Genomic DNA, 15,662 nt, shown 5'->3' with positions numbered 1-15,662 from the left:
ATTTGAGCACATGGCTCCTAACTTAAACCCTCTCCTAACCTAACCCATCATGCTAAAGCTACCCACTTCCTTAATCATGCTTGCTTTTCCTAATCACCTTGCTAATCACCTTTTAATCCTAAGTGTGTGCTCACACATGTGTGAGGAATCCTCACACGTGTGAGAGATGTTCACACATTCCTCACCCCTCATGTCTTCTATGCCTCTTGCACACTTGTCCTCTTGCATGAGAGTCAAGGTGTCTCACACATGTGTGAGAAGCCATGCCTTCTCACACCTCTTGCACACTTGTCCTCTTGCATGAGAGTCAAGGTGTCTCACACGTGTGAGAAGCCATGCCTTCTCACACCTCTTGCACACTTGTCCTCTTGCATGAGAGTTAAGGTGTCTTTCTACAATGGTGTGAACAACCTAAGTTTGATATTGTACTCAACACTATGCACCAAGGTATGAGGAACCAAGATGACAATGTGTCAAGTACATGAAAATAGGGGTCTAATACAACCATATGTCTTATGAAACCATGATATGGAAGACCATGATTCCTAGGACAATAGGATGCAAAGACCATGAGAAATGCAAAAAATACTAATGCATACAAGTAACAAGCAATCATGCACAAAAAACCAAATGCAAACCAATATTTTGCCCCTAGTTAAGCTAAAAACCCATGAATGGACTGATTAATGATGATTGATTAAGGATGACAAAGCTAACAATAAGCGTAATGCACATCCAAGGATTGGGAAGGATTCATCCCATGATAATGTTTGAATATGGTCAATGGATTATCAGCTAATTGGGTCAAATTTGATGAATTGATTAAAGATTGATGTACAAGAGTGCAAGATTAGATTGATTGAATTAGTATTGATTGCACAATGATTGACATCTCTTTTTTTTTTTTTTTTTTTTTTTTTATGGTGGATAGAAGAATGAACATGGGTGAGATTGGAAGAATGATGTTGATAGGATGAAGAATGATGAGAGTAGAATTGATTTGATGTGAAAGAATTAGAAGAAGGGAAAATTGATTGAAGAATGAATTTGATTGAAGTGAGTTGGAAGACTTAGATTGAATGTGATATGAACGAATGCATACAATGGATAGAAATGAATTTTTTGAATGAATGTGGAATAGAATGGATTGGGACCAATGACAAGGGAGGGATAAGATAAGGTAAATGGAGGAAAAGCAACATGAGTTGGTGGATGAAAGGAATGGTGGAAGGATATGAGGGGCCAAATGATATGGTGTTGGAAAATGTGGAGCCAAGGACCATGTTTCGAAGGAGTCCAAATGCCCCATACCAAAGATAGGAATATGGTGGGAAATATGGTGGGAAAGGATGTGTGAAAATGGAAAGATGGAATGAAGGCGAGCATATGGAGGAAAAGAAGGCATGTGCACTTCCAAAGCATGTACGAACATTTTGTTATTGTACCTCTAGTGGTGATCATGAGCATGGGCATGAAAGGGAAATGAATAAGGGATATGGGAGGGAGGGTATGAAAAAGGGATAATGATATGAAGGGTATGGAGGAAATGTATGATATAAAGTGGATGAAATGGAAGGGATAACCCAGATCAAGGACATATGAAAGAAGGATGGAATTATATAGGAGTATGGATGGAAAATGGATGAATGAACATGACAAGGACTATGGAATGCAAGATATGGATAACATGTCAAGATCAAATATATGAAAGAAGTATGGAAGTATGTAGGAAAATATGTGGATAATGCACAAGGGATATGTCAACTGAGCATATGGATGGATGAAAAGAAAGTGAAAGTCAAGATCAAAGATGGAAAAGGATAATGAATGGTGGATGGAAGTATGGAAGATAGGGGAGGAAAAGTGGTATGGATGGAGCTTGCCCCTAGCGTAGAGTGTAAGTGGAAGAGGAAAAGTGAATGGAGGGATAAGTGGAATTGGAAGGCAATGGATACATGATAGGAAAATGAAGGGAGGACTCAAGCATCTAGATTTATGGATAGAATCCCTTGATATTTTTTATTTTTTATTTTTTTGTTATTTTCAAGGAATTTGTACTAGTTGCTCATAGATGTTGGTAGGATAGTGAATGGAGGAAAAGGACTTATGAAAAGGTTTGGATTAAGGGGTTGGAGTGGGTGGGAGGAAGACGTGGTTGATGGATGCTAGGTTGGAAGACTTGTGAATGAGTGGATGAAGGAGGCAAAAAGATTGTCATCAGCACACACCTTGAAGGGTGATGGAAAGGAGCAAATTGTGGAGGATATGTAGCAAAAAGTGTGGATTTTGGGATATCGGGACCCAAAATAGATGAAGGAGACGATGGATTTAGGATGGTGGATTTGGGTATATAAGGACCCAAAATGGATTTGGAAAGAGGAAGTGTGGATGGATTATGCACGAGGGAAGCCTTTGGATCAGCAGAATTGGATGTCATTTGGAATCTTTCTTTGAGATTCATTGCTACATTAAGTAGCTTTGGGATCCACAAAAATTTTGCATTTTTGATTTTGAGCCTTTGTGGCTTTTTGATTTTGCTTTGGATCAGATTTTTCTTTTCTTGAACATGGTGTTTAGAAGGGACATGTTGATCCTTGGGCTTTTGTGGATTTTTTGCTTTATTCATTTTTTCTTTGGCATCCAATTTGCTTGCATTGGTCGTGGTATGGGTGCATGAAGGAAAGCGTATGGATGGTGAACATTGGAAGGAATTCAATGATGTATGTTGTTGTTGATCTTTACTAGGGGATGAAGGGGAAAACATGGATATGGTGGATGGATGTACGTAAGGACCCAAAATGGAAGGAAGGGATGAAGAATTCAGGTGTGGAACGTAAGGACCTAGAATGGATGGAAGTGAGGAAGGAATGGGAATATGGATATAAGGGCCCAAAATGGACTTGAAACATGAATGATGGGAAGCTTTGGGTGTGGATGGAGGAAGTGTGGATTTGGAAGAAGTGGAAGGCATACCAACATCTTGAGACATTATTTCTTCAATGGGATACTTATTATTTTCAACACAAGATGCGAGCCCAAGTAGATGGGATTCATGAGTGGATTGGATAGGTGGGATGGGATCATGTGGAGGATTAGGATCACAAGGGGGATTATGAGGGATAATAGGATCTAGAGATGGAATGGTATCATGAAAGGCAACTAAAGGGGTGCTTTGATCTTGACTTACAAGAGGATCGTGTAGTGGAACAAGTGGATTATGAGATGGAATAGGATCATGAGATGGAGTGGAGGGAATGGAACCATGAGATGGAGTGATTTGATCTTGACATAGAGGAGTATGAGTGGACAGAGTGGAAGGAACTTCTGTATGAAGTGCAGGGTCTACGAATGCTAACTCTTGAGATGGAGTGGAATTGGTGGTACATGGAATGTCCTAATCTTGATTAGGAAGGGAATCATGAGATGGACTAGGAGGGATAGATGGATCTTGAGGGATAGGGGAATGATGGGATGGAAAAATGCTTGGATCTAGAGGAGAAGAGGAATCTATAATGACATGCTTTGGAGGAAGGTCTTGAGATGGATTGGGGGTATGACTGTGGGTGATTGGCTTTCTTCATTTTCTAGTTTACACTTAGCCAAGAATGATGAGAAATACCCCTTACAAGGTGGGGATGAGGTTTTTGGAGGATTAGGATTGTGTGAAGGCAGAACTATGGATAGGGGATTGCATGGAGGGTTTGGGGGTAGGATGGGACATGAGGACTAGGATCTTCGAAACATGGGGGAAGAGGACACATGGCATGGAAGGTGGACTCTTTTTGTTGGCTTGCTAAGAGATAATTCTTTAGTTGCTCCATTTCCATGGCAAGGGTATTTGTGTTTGAGGAATTGTGTGGACTATGAATAGAAGCATATGTAGATGAAGGATAATGAGGTGGATTTCCCTTGTCAAAGGTAGAAGAATAATAAACATGAGATGGATTGAAGTTGGATATGAAATGTTGAGGATGGATTTGATATGTAGGTTGAACAGGAGGTATAACTCCATATTGTCTTTGAAGATCGTCAACCATTGGATTAAGCCAACTTGGATCCATAGATGTTACATGAAGGATGATGAAAGATTTGATGATGGATGGAATATGAACCTAGGACTAAGAGAAATTTTGGACTTTGGTTTGATTTGATTTGAAATGGATTGGACTTGATATTGATTGGATTGGATTTGATTTGATATTGATATTGATGAGGGTTTGATTTGATTTGATAAAAACCTTATGATATTGCCAACAAGTGAATGTGGGATTTGAATGAAAGTCCAATATTCGTGAAAATGCTCCTTTGTTCAAAGTAGAAGATGTGATGCAAAGTTGAATTAGAAGGAGATGTGAATTAAATTAGAAAGATTGATTATGGATGAAGATGTAAATGGATCGAATTAAGAATTGATTAGAAAAGAATGAATTTGATAAGGGATTGGATTAAGAATCATGAAGATGAATCATTGAATGAGGGAATTGAAGTGTGACATGGAGGATGAAGCATGACTAGGATGGAGATTAGGAATTAGACTGAATGATTAAGAAAATGAGGAAATGTTTTGGATGAATAGAGATGATTAAGATTTTGAGGAATGATTTGAATGATTAAGAAGGTGATTAAGACAAGAGATGCATGATGATGATGAGATGGATGGATAGAAGAAGTGATGGATAAAATGAGAGCTTCTTTTTGTTTTTTTTGTTGTTTTTGAAATGTTTTTAAATTTTTTTTGGATTTTGGAACTTTTATGATTTTTTTGGATTTTTATGTTTTACAATGTTTTTGGATTTTTGCATTTTATAATGTTTTTGGGATTTTTGCCTCCTAAAAAAGAAAAACAAGACCACTTATTTCTTGTGCACCCAAGATCACCCAAAGGCACAAGGGGAGAGAATACGTAAGTGGCCTCAAGGTTTAAAAAGACACGCGTTCTTTCCCAATTAAGCTTTAGGTTTTGTAATATACTTTGAAGATACATGTGTTTAAAGCATACAATGTTCTTTCCAACTTGAAATGGTGCCAATGTAAATGAAAATACGGATTTGTCAACAAGAAAGTAAAGCGAGTGTGTGTAAATGAAATGCTGAAAATGAAAGATGTTGGAAATAAAGTCAATTTACTTTAGGCCATTCAAGAGTGTGTGACTTCATTTTAAGCACCAAATCCAAATGTGTTCTAGCCTAGGCATACATGTCAATTTTAAGCACCAATTCCAAATGTGTGTTAGCCTAAACATTCATGTCAATTTTAAACACCAAGTCCAAATGTTTTCTATGCTAAGATTCATCCATTCAAATGAAAGTGATTAATCTATACAAGTTCATTAACTTTTGAGTCTAAGTGATAAAAATCACTTCAAATTCCCTTAGTGATAAAAATCACTATTGGTTTGTTTTATGTCTTTCAAGGTTAATTCTCAAGAGCAATAAAACATTAAGAAAAACTTGCAAAAAAATATGATTAGGTGTTTAAAATGCTCCAATCTGCAAGAAAAAATAAACTTTATTAGCCTCACGAGAAAAACACCAAGATGAAGGCTTTACTATGGGAAAATTTTATTTTAACATTTTTTGTTATTTTTTCTATACATTAAAAAAAAAAATTGCAGACGACAAAACAAAAGGTAACAGAAAAGTGCAGACGCCAGAATAGAAGGTCGTCAAAAAAGCACAGAAGCCGAAATAAAAGGTCACCAAAAAAGCACAGACAATAGAATAGAGGCTAAAAAAGCGTAGCGACAAAATAAAAGGTCGTTGAAAAAGCGTAGACAACAGAATAGAAGCACAGACAACATTATATAGGTGCATATGACAGAATTACAAAAAAAATTGCGAAGATGCCAATGTATGGACGAAGACAACAGAATATTTTTTTAAGATAAAAAATAATAGAAAGGCAGAGACCCCAATTTGCGTAGACGTCAATCTGCGAAGACAACATAACGCAGATGACACTATGTTCGATGCAAACAATAAAGAAAGGTTTTAGTGGTAGATTATGGATTTTTTGACAAAATTTTGAATGAAAAATAGGGACATGGGTCCCACCAGGCATGCCAAAATGTGTGCTAGAAAATGTAACCTGTTGCAAAACTCAAGCAAGCATTAGTTAGTCAATGTTCCTTCATTTTATTGAGTCTTTGATGCATGTTTGAGGTTTTAAACTAATGTTTACTTGTTGATTCGTGCTCCCAACAGGTCACATTTTCTAGCACACAAATAGTTCATTTCTATTAATAAAAATATTAACTTACATATTCACAAAAAGGGGACTAGAGGATACAAGGATCACCCCGCAAGAGTTCAAATGGATAGAGTCAAAAACTCAACTACTCATTAAAAATAAAAATAAAACCCTCAAGCTACAAGAGCAATGCTAGTTAAGGGACAAGGATCATGATCATCAGGAACCCCGAACATTAGCAACATTAGTGGGAGGCTCAAGAGGAGCCCACCCATCAACACCATCATCAATTTTTTTCTTTTTCTTCATCTTCCTCCACCCTAAGAGGACAAATAGCTAACTCTGTATGTGCAAAATACCACTTGGGATCCCTACTAGAGGAGGGTTAAACAACAATAGGAGCAATAGGAGGAGCAACTAGGGACCAGATATAACCATGCCTCGAGGGAGGAGAGATCAAGCACCTCCAAAACCACCACTAGGAGAGCAGTGAGGAGGTTGTGACCTAGGGGTGTGAGAGCAGTGAGTAAAATGGTTGTGGCCCTACCGATGACCACAAGGTGACATATGGTATGCCAACACAGTATCAAGTGACACCTTGGCCACTGTACATGGTGCATTCCCCCAGTCAACCAAAAGCTCCTGAAGATGGACCACCTTGTTGACATTACAGTCATGTTTGTTATAGTGACATACACTTATTCAGATTGTAAGCATCTACCAAGCATATTGTACAGTTAACATTGTTAACTAAGCATTTCAATATCTACCGAGTTCTACAGTTGCTACCAAGTCCAAGGGATAGTATTCAATTTGCACTGAGCAGTTACTACCAAGGTTTTGATCAGTAATATAAACTAAGTATCTTAATATATGTCAATTTTATCAGTGCAAACTGAGTTGTACAGTGCTTACCGAGTTTGTAGTTGATGTGATGTGAGTCTAGTGTTAACCAAGCTACTCAATGTTAACTAAGTGACTCAATTTATACCAAGCTTGTAGTGATAACATTGACCAAGCTATGCAATGTGAATCAAGTGATTCAATTTATATGTCAAGTTTCACAATATTTGCCAAGTCACCAGTGTAGACCAAGTTCAAGACTAATTGGAAGTGGTCAATATGGACCAAGCTTCTACGTCTACCAAGTGCATGATGATGCCGAGCATTGACAGTGGATGTTGAGTATCATAACCTCACCGAGCCAGTCTTCAGAACCCAAGTTCCTATAGTTAGGCTGACTTTGTGGTTTTTGTGTAAACTTGTATTGAGATTGACTTTGTAATTTGTAAATTGGATTGGTATACATGTAATGTATTGTATCACATCCAATGTATGGAATGAAGTAATGTAATAAATAGAAAAGAGTAGAGGAGTGAATTACAAAGGCTACAATAGTATAAGGAGCAGAAAAGTTTTATCTATTACAGCAAGGTGATTACTATACTCAAAGGAATCTCATTTAGCAAACCAAGTTGTAGATCTGAGATCAAGTATTTTCATCATAACAGGTGGATCAATCAAATCCTTTCACAAGGTAGACTTAACAGTCTTATGTAAATCTCTTTTTTGAGTGCATACTTCATTGTATGTTTGTAAATCCTTTTACAAGGTGGACCTAGCGGTCCTTATTGCTCCTAACAGGGCTGATCATCAAAAGTGATCATTGTAAGCCTTAACAGGCCAACTTTATATTGTAGTACTAAAGCTTGTGGGTATCATCCCCACCCCAAGTTTACTTTTTTTTTGGAAGGTTTCTAGGTCGCTAAATTGTGTGTCAAAGTGTTATGAATGCTTTAATATTTTTCAATTTCTCATGCATGCAATTAGATCAGAATACTCATAAAGGATTAATTGCTAAATAAGGATTAAGTTTTATTGGTTACTAATTCACCCCTCCCCTCTCAGTAACTTATCCTATCATAATATTTCCAACAATTAGTATTAGAGATTTATGGTTCTTAGGAAAGAAGTTTAACAGCTTGAGCAAAGATCAAAGGCTATGGAGGTATTCAGACTTGACAACGTTATTAACAATGAGAAGCTAGATTTGGAATTGGCTATTACACAACTCAAGAAAGCAAAAGAGCAACTCTCTCAATCCCTAAAAAGAAGAAAATATCTTGCAATCTAGATGAATGACCAATTCTAAATTAAAGAAAGAATTGAAGACATCCATTCAAGAAATTCAGATGAAGCTAATGAAGCAATTAAAGAACTATTTGAAAATAATAGTACTCTTCAAGAAGAAGTGAGAAAATTGAGAAGAGAATAAGAAATCTAGTCAGTAAGACTGTGTGAAGTCATGGAAGAGAAAAATAAGATAAAAGAAGAGATAGAAGGAAAGAACAATGAAATTCAGTAGCTATCCCTTCAACAGACAGACTTCATTGACCAGCTCACCAATGCAAATAAAGAAATCATGAACCTAAGATTAGAGAATGAAAGACTACGGAATGATCTAAACACTGAAAGGAAAACCAATGAGAGGATGATGAAATCTCAATCAGACATGAATTAATTGAATAAACAAAGCCATTACAGACAAAAAGGAAATGTAAGAATTGGATATACAAAAGAAGGTGAATCATCCAAGCAAGCAGCTGAAAAGAATCAAAGACCTACTTGCAGTCACTTTGGTAAGATAGGTCATACATCAAACAAATGTTGGAGCAATGAGAAAGGTAAATTCAATGGAAAGTGCTACAATTACAATCAGCATGGTCATAGGACAAATGAATGCAAAGAGAAACCCAAGTTTGAAGGCAAATGTCATAAATGTAAGAAGCATGGGCATAAATCCTTAGAATGTAAAACTAAGATATTGAACCCAACAGAACAAATTGTGAAAGCTATATTTGGTTAAGACTATAACACTTGGTGCAGATGTCATTACTATGGAGAATTTGGACACATTGGAATGAATTGTGTAAAACATCACTTGGAGAATTTGGACACATTGGACCAGAAGATGTTTCATTTGTATAGAACTTGGTCATCTTGCCAAGAACTATATGAATACTGGAAGAATTAAAGATCAAAAGAAGGAAAAACTTGATAACATTAGAAATCAGATGAGACAACAATGGGTTCCAAAATATTTTGAGAGTACAAGTTCGAGAAACGATGATAATGTCACTCAAAAATTGGGTGACTCCACCATTTCCACTTGATCTCTCATAGGAGAATCAAAACTAGGATTCAGAAGAAGATATCTCACATCAATTCCAATCAGCAGAAAAAAAGATCCAAATCAGGATTCAAGATGCAACTGGATCCCTGAGTAAAAGATGCAATAATTACCAAGCATGGTTAGGTTGAAGACCTTACCGAGTGAGGTTGGGTTGTAAGACCCTGTCGGGCAAGGTCGGTAGATACTATATTTGTTGTGTGGTTACCGAGTCATGGAAGACTCTATCGAGCATTCAATACAAGTGAAGTGGATGATAGTCTATCATTTGAGTGAACAATCATACCATGCATTTATGGTGAAATTTGATGAAAAAGGGAGAAATCAAAGTCATTTCTCACTGCAAATTTTTGAGAGCTATTTGCGCAAGGCAATCTTTAGAGCATTCAAGCAATTTGAGCAAATTTTTATTGAAGATTTGTGTATTCTCTCAAACCTTACTAAGAAAAGATGGCATCCATTAGTAGCAAATCTAAGAAAGGTTCTAACATGTTAGTTCAAGGCTTGGAGTGGAAGGCACCAAATTTTAAGCTGAGTTCTGCAGTTGTAAAAACCCTAGATCCGAGTGGAGCACAGTCACAAATTCCCCCAAAGGTATTGTTGATCAATGATATTCATTTGCATTTTAGATGTGCTATTCAAGATATTGGAACATTAGAGATGGATGAATCATTGAAGGAATTATGTGTTAATGGTGTATTGAAACTAGAACATCAACATCTTCAAACTAAAATTCCACATATGCCACAGGATTTTCAAATAAAATGGATAAGACATATTCTTATTCATGTGCACAATGGTTAGTTGTGGTTGGAACAACCTATTTTGATAACCAAGAAGATGATCCACAAGATCACTGGTCTTCCCATGTTGACAAAAGCGAGTCAGGTTGAACTAGAGAAGAAAACCCTTGTCGAGTGGGATGGAAGGGGAATGAAGATCAGCTATGTTATTGACCTGGAACTCAAGTTTGAGATACATGTTATTGCTCACAAGATTTACTTCTCGAGTAAACTAAACATCATGTCATGTGAAGCAGTGGATTTAGCATACAAAGTGGTCAAGAATTACCCATCACTTGACCTTGTCGAGTTGATATTGAACCAGTTCAACAAGAACATGGAGAGTATAATAACTTCCAAGAACAATCCTTATAACTTCGGTTCACTTTTGACTTGTCTATTTTTCTATGTATAAAAGTTATTTTTCTATGTACAAAATTTCTTCCCATCTAAAGGTACAGTAGTTTGGAGGAAGGATATACCTGTTCTTTATCAGATTAATAAGTATATAGTTGAAATGGGAGAGAACTATGCAAGTATTATGGACAACTATTTTGATGCATTCAAAGCAAAGTTGAATAATAGATTTAGGATTCCCAAGAAGCTAGTTGATGATTACAAAGATGATGTTTGTTTCATGGTTGATAGTGACAAAGTATACATTCAGCCAGTTAGACCAACGATAGTATGGGTAAAACCTCTTGGTTATGAGGTAAACATAGATGAAACTAAAGACATTATCGAGGCATTGATTAATGAGCCTTTGGACCCTAAAGTTACATACTCTGGCACTTATGATGAGGCAAAGGCTAGAATAGAACTTGAAATCAAACTCCCTCAGGCAGTCAACAAAGGGAAGAAGAGAATTGCCAAACTAAAAATCAGTTCCACTCTTCTATTCATTGAAGGCAAAGGAGATGATATTGAGGATAAAAAAGTAGAAGATGAAGAGAAATTAGAGGATGAAGAGTGACTGAAGAAGAAAGGTAGGTTAATTACTACCAATCCTACCAAGGCATCTATTGTTGTGTTTACTAGAAGATCATCTAAGAAGAAAGAAGATAAAGAAGGAGTAGATGTAATCTTCAAGAGGCCTCCACCTACTTTTGAGGAAAGGTTGAAAGATATTGAATCAAGATCAGGCATACCAAATTTCAAAGCATTAAAGTATGAAACTAGGACTGTAGAAGAGCAAAGGCAAATAGAAGATGTATTAATGACTAAAATGGGTAAATGGAAGTATTCCCTAGACCAGCTTGTTCAACAGCTTTTGAGTGATCTAATGGAGAAGATCAAGCCAAGATGGGAGAATGCCATGAAAACTGCAATAGACATATATGAGCAGACCTTGAGGCAACTCATGTCAAGTTTGAATGACCAGGAGGTAAAGGAATCTCTAAAGAAAAATGAAGAAAAGCTTACTTTGAGATTCAACACTTGTCTTATATTGTTGAAGTTCATTGAACATTTGGTAAGGAATGTTACAAACGCATGGAAGAACATTTGTGTTCTTCACAAGTCGAGTGATTTTGTTGTCAATGTCAGTGACAAGGATGAAGGTGTTGATGAACAAGAAAAAGATGAGGAAATTGATAAAGAAGTAGTTACACATTTTGACAATGTAGATGTTGAAAATAAGAGTTAAATCTTTAAGTTTTTCATGTTGTTGTTGAGCATGAAATTTTCATATGTATGTCGAGTAGAATGATAGTTGATGCCAAGTTGCTAGACTATCTAGTTGATGTCAAAGTTGTAGTAACTACTAAGTGATGAAAATATCAATGAATGCTGAGTGATTCTACAATTGAGTTGATGTTGAGCTTATAGTTGTGTAAGCACTAAGCATTAAATGCAAGGTTTTCAAAGGGTATATGATCAATCTTTTCTCATTATTCATCATTTTAAATTTGACCAAGAGCAAGCAGAGCAGAAGGCGATACAAAAACCTATCCAAAGCATTTGCAAATAATTTAGCAATGATCTCACATCAGTTCATCAGGTTTCATAGGGTATTTATCATAGGCTGAGCTATGTAGTTTTCTTTTGCATAAACCCTGGTTTGATAGAATGGTGTCTAGTTCAAAAAATGTAGAAGGGAAGGAAGTTTTGAATGTTCAACTTGTCAATAATGAAGTCAAACAACCCATATTTAAAGCCATTCTTGACATTGCCTATAAACAAGATCCTTCTAGTGCACTATCAATGATCCTGCCAAACATTATTATGATGCAAGATGTAACAAAGTGCTACAATTGAAAAACAAGAGGCATAGGAGACATGGAAATTAGAGATGCATATAACATATTGTGTGAGAATGGTGTTTTGAAGGAGGAATACAAAATCATTGAGAAAAAGGGTTTGACACGGGCCCTAGATTTTCCAAATGTGTTTAAAATTGAGTGGATAAGAATTGTACAAAGTCGAATTCAAAATGGTTCTTTATGGCTAGAGGGAGGACCAATCAAGATCACCAAAAGAATAATCCATAGGGTAACCGGTTGCCCAACCCTAGATCGGTTAAAGACACTTATAAGTGACACCAAGGAAGTGACTAAGAAGAACACTAGTGCAAAATGGAATAAGAGAGGTATGACTATAGAAACCATCACTAATCTATTGCTTAACTTTGTTGTAAGGGTAATCTCTCATAAATTCTATCAATCTAGTAGATTGAATAGTGTACCTTGCATAGATGTGGATGTTGGCTACAAGATTGTAAAGAAAGTTCATACATATGATCTAGCATAGCTACAATTGCAACAACTTATGGAAAATCTTGAAGCTATTAGGAAAACCAAGAGCACACAATCCAAATTTGGTTCAATACTAGTTTTCATATTCTTTTATGTACATAACACTTTTCCCTCATTTGGAAAAGTAGGATGGAAGATAAAAAGATCAGTTGCAGTGTAGATAAATGATTACATTAAGCAACTGGGAGAAAACTTTGAATCCATAATGACAAGTTACTTTGAAGATGTCAAGAATTCAATGAAGCAGAGACTCAAAATTCTAGTTTCTCTAGTTGAGAAACACTACAATGATGTATGTTTTCTTGTTGATGCTAATTTTTCTTTTGTGCAAGCTGCCACACCAAGGGCAAGATGGTTAAGACCACTTGGGTATGAAATAAATGTTGATGAAGCCTTGGCAGCCATCGTAGCACTACTAGCAGAGGAGATCGACACAATTGCAAAGATATTTGACAATTATGAGATGGTAAAATCAATGATTACCATGGAATTTAAAATTGCATTAACCATCAAGAAGAAGGATAAGTTAGTGAAGAAACTAAGAAGAAGAAGATGAAGAGGAAGAAGAAACACAAGCACAAGCACCTCTTGCATTGACCCAAGGCATGGGAGAAGATAAGGGAGAGGAGGAAATTGAAGGTGCTAAGGGAGAAGAAGCTAAGGAATCACCTACACATGTTGAGCCAATGAAAAAGAAGGCTAAAGCATAGCCAGTGGCAAAAGCAAAGAAAATTGTCAAACCAAGCCCAACCAAGCCCACTACTCCTACCACTAGAGCCAGTACACGTGCTACAACTCAGAAGGCCAAGGAAAAGATCAAGCAAAAAAAGAAAAGTGGTCATGAGCAGAAAAGACAAAGAAAAAAATATGTGGCACAGCCAAATTTAGATGAAGAAAGGATAGAATTAGATAAAAATAACCAATTTCAAGTGGTAAGTCATAATCCTTTATTTGATCTTAAAAATTTATGTGAAAATATCACAAGCAATGCAGATTTATCTAGTTTGAAACATATTGATTTTGATAAACTTGAAAAAGAAGAGAAAAATCAAGTGGAAGAGGCATTATATGCCATGATTTCTAAGTTTAAAAACACTCCACTAAAGTTTTCCAACACAATACCAAAAGGTTTATATGATATTGTTGAGAAAAAATGGCATTATGTCTAAATTTGGAAAAAGAAATCAGAGAAACAACATTAGCTCAAGTGATGCCAGAATTGACAAAGGGATAGATTGCTAAGGATGTCAAGAGATATGTAGCTAGGTTTACACCTAAATATAGAGCCTTCAACATTCTTCAAAATAATATTGAAGATGTGGTCAAGAAATCAACCCAAATATGGAAACTTATCTATGGGTTGACCACTATGAAACAAGGAGAAGCTAACCCTTCAGAGGGTAAACAAGATGATAAGGATGATGGTAAACCAGATGATGAAGATGATGAAAATGATGATGGAAAAGGAAATAATGATAAGAAAGATGATATATTTGGGGAAGAAATAGATAAGAAAGATGAACAGAGTGTGCAGGACACATAAATGATGAGTGTTAGTTCCCCTCATGATACAAGTGTAACAACTAAAAATATAATTGTAAAGGATGTTTCTAATACTTTAGCTCAAACTATCAATCCACTTACTGTAGAAGACCTAAAGAAAATTATATACCAATCTACATTCCAAGCTAAACTCTGTGAAAATCCAGTTTTGGTCAGTGTAGAAGAATTGCAAAAGGTAGTAACTAAGGTCACAAGAAAAGATTAATACATAAGAACCACCTTCTATCATCCCTTCAATTACTAATGTACAACCTTCAGTTCAAACAATAGTAGATACATCTACCAAGGTTGATACGAGTGTTAAATTTGATACTATTAAGAAGAAGCAAGCAGAAGAGAAAGATATTGCAGGACAACAAAAAACAAGACAGATAGATTCATCTATACCTAAAGCACAAGAACAAGGTGCTATTCAAGTTATAGTGATAGATTAGGGCAAGCCTAAAGAGCATGACTCAACACATAAGGTGAAGGAATAGGAAGCCATCCAAGCATTGGTAACTCTACTAGCATTTAACACTCCTTCTACACAAGTTCTTCAGAAGCCAAGCATGGAAGCCATTCCATTACAAATCTTAGTGCCAAGCCCTAGTTCATTAATGGTTGATAAGGTAATTCGCTATGGAGACATAAGCCTTGATGAAGAAATTGTAATTCTAAAATTTGACTATGACACCATGACATTGGAGCAAATCAGCATTTTGCAACAAGCCTTAGAAAAGAAAAAGCATCAAGAAATGCTCAGGAGAGAACATAGGCAGAAATAAGCAATCCAAGACATTAAAGACATCTTTATAGATGCATTCATCCTACCAACTCCTGAAGAGACCAAGCCACTAATAGAAAAACTAATAGATATAATGGAAAAGGTCAGTAATGAAGACCTTAATACTACTGCAAAACTTTTAGAATGATCTGAGAAAAAGTTTCAAGGAAAGGTGAATGAGAAAATATCTAATGAAATAGCACTAACTCAAGTTGCACTGGCAATTAAGGTTGAAAAGTTAAAGAATTTACTTGAGAATATATTCTCATTATACATAAAGCTATGTGATCCTACACTCTTTACTCAAGAGACCAGGAGTCATAATTTGAGTTTGGAGAGAAAACTAAACATATCAAGTACTAAGCTACCTCAGAACCCAGCTCAAAGTGAGAAGCATTTTAGAACATTGCTTCAAACAC

Source organism: Cupressus sempervirens, chromosome 7 (assembly GCF_028749045.1).
Source record: "Cupressus sempervirens isolate cs-2001-9-10 chromosome 7, ASM2874904v1, whole genome shotgun sequence".
Taxonomy (NCBI): domain Eukaryota; kingdom Viridiplantae; phylum Streptophyta; class Pinopsida; order Cupressales; family Cupressaceae; genus Cupressus; species Cupressus sempervirens.
The sequence above is the reverse complement of the archived record's forward strand: the minus strand, read 5'-3'. Positions refer to the sequence as shown.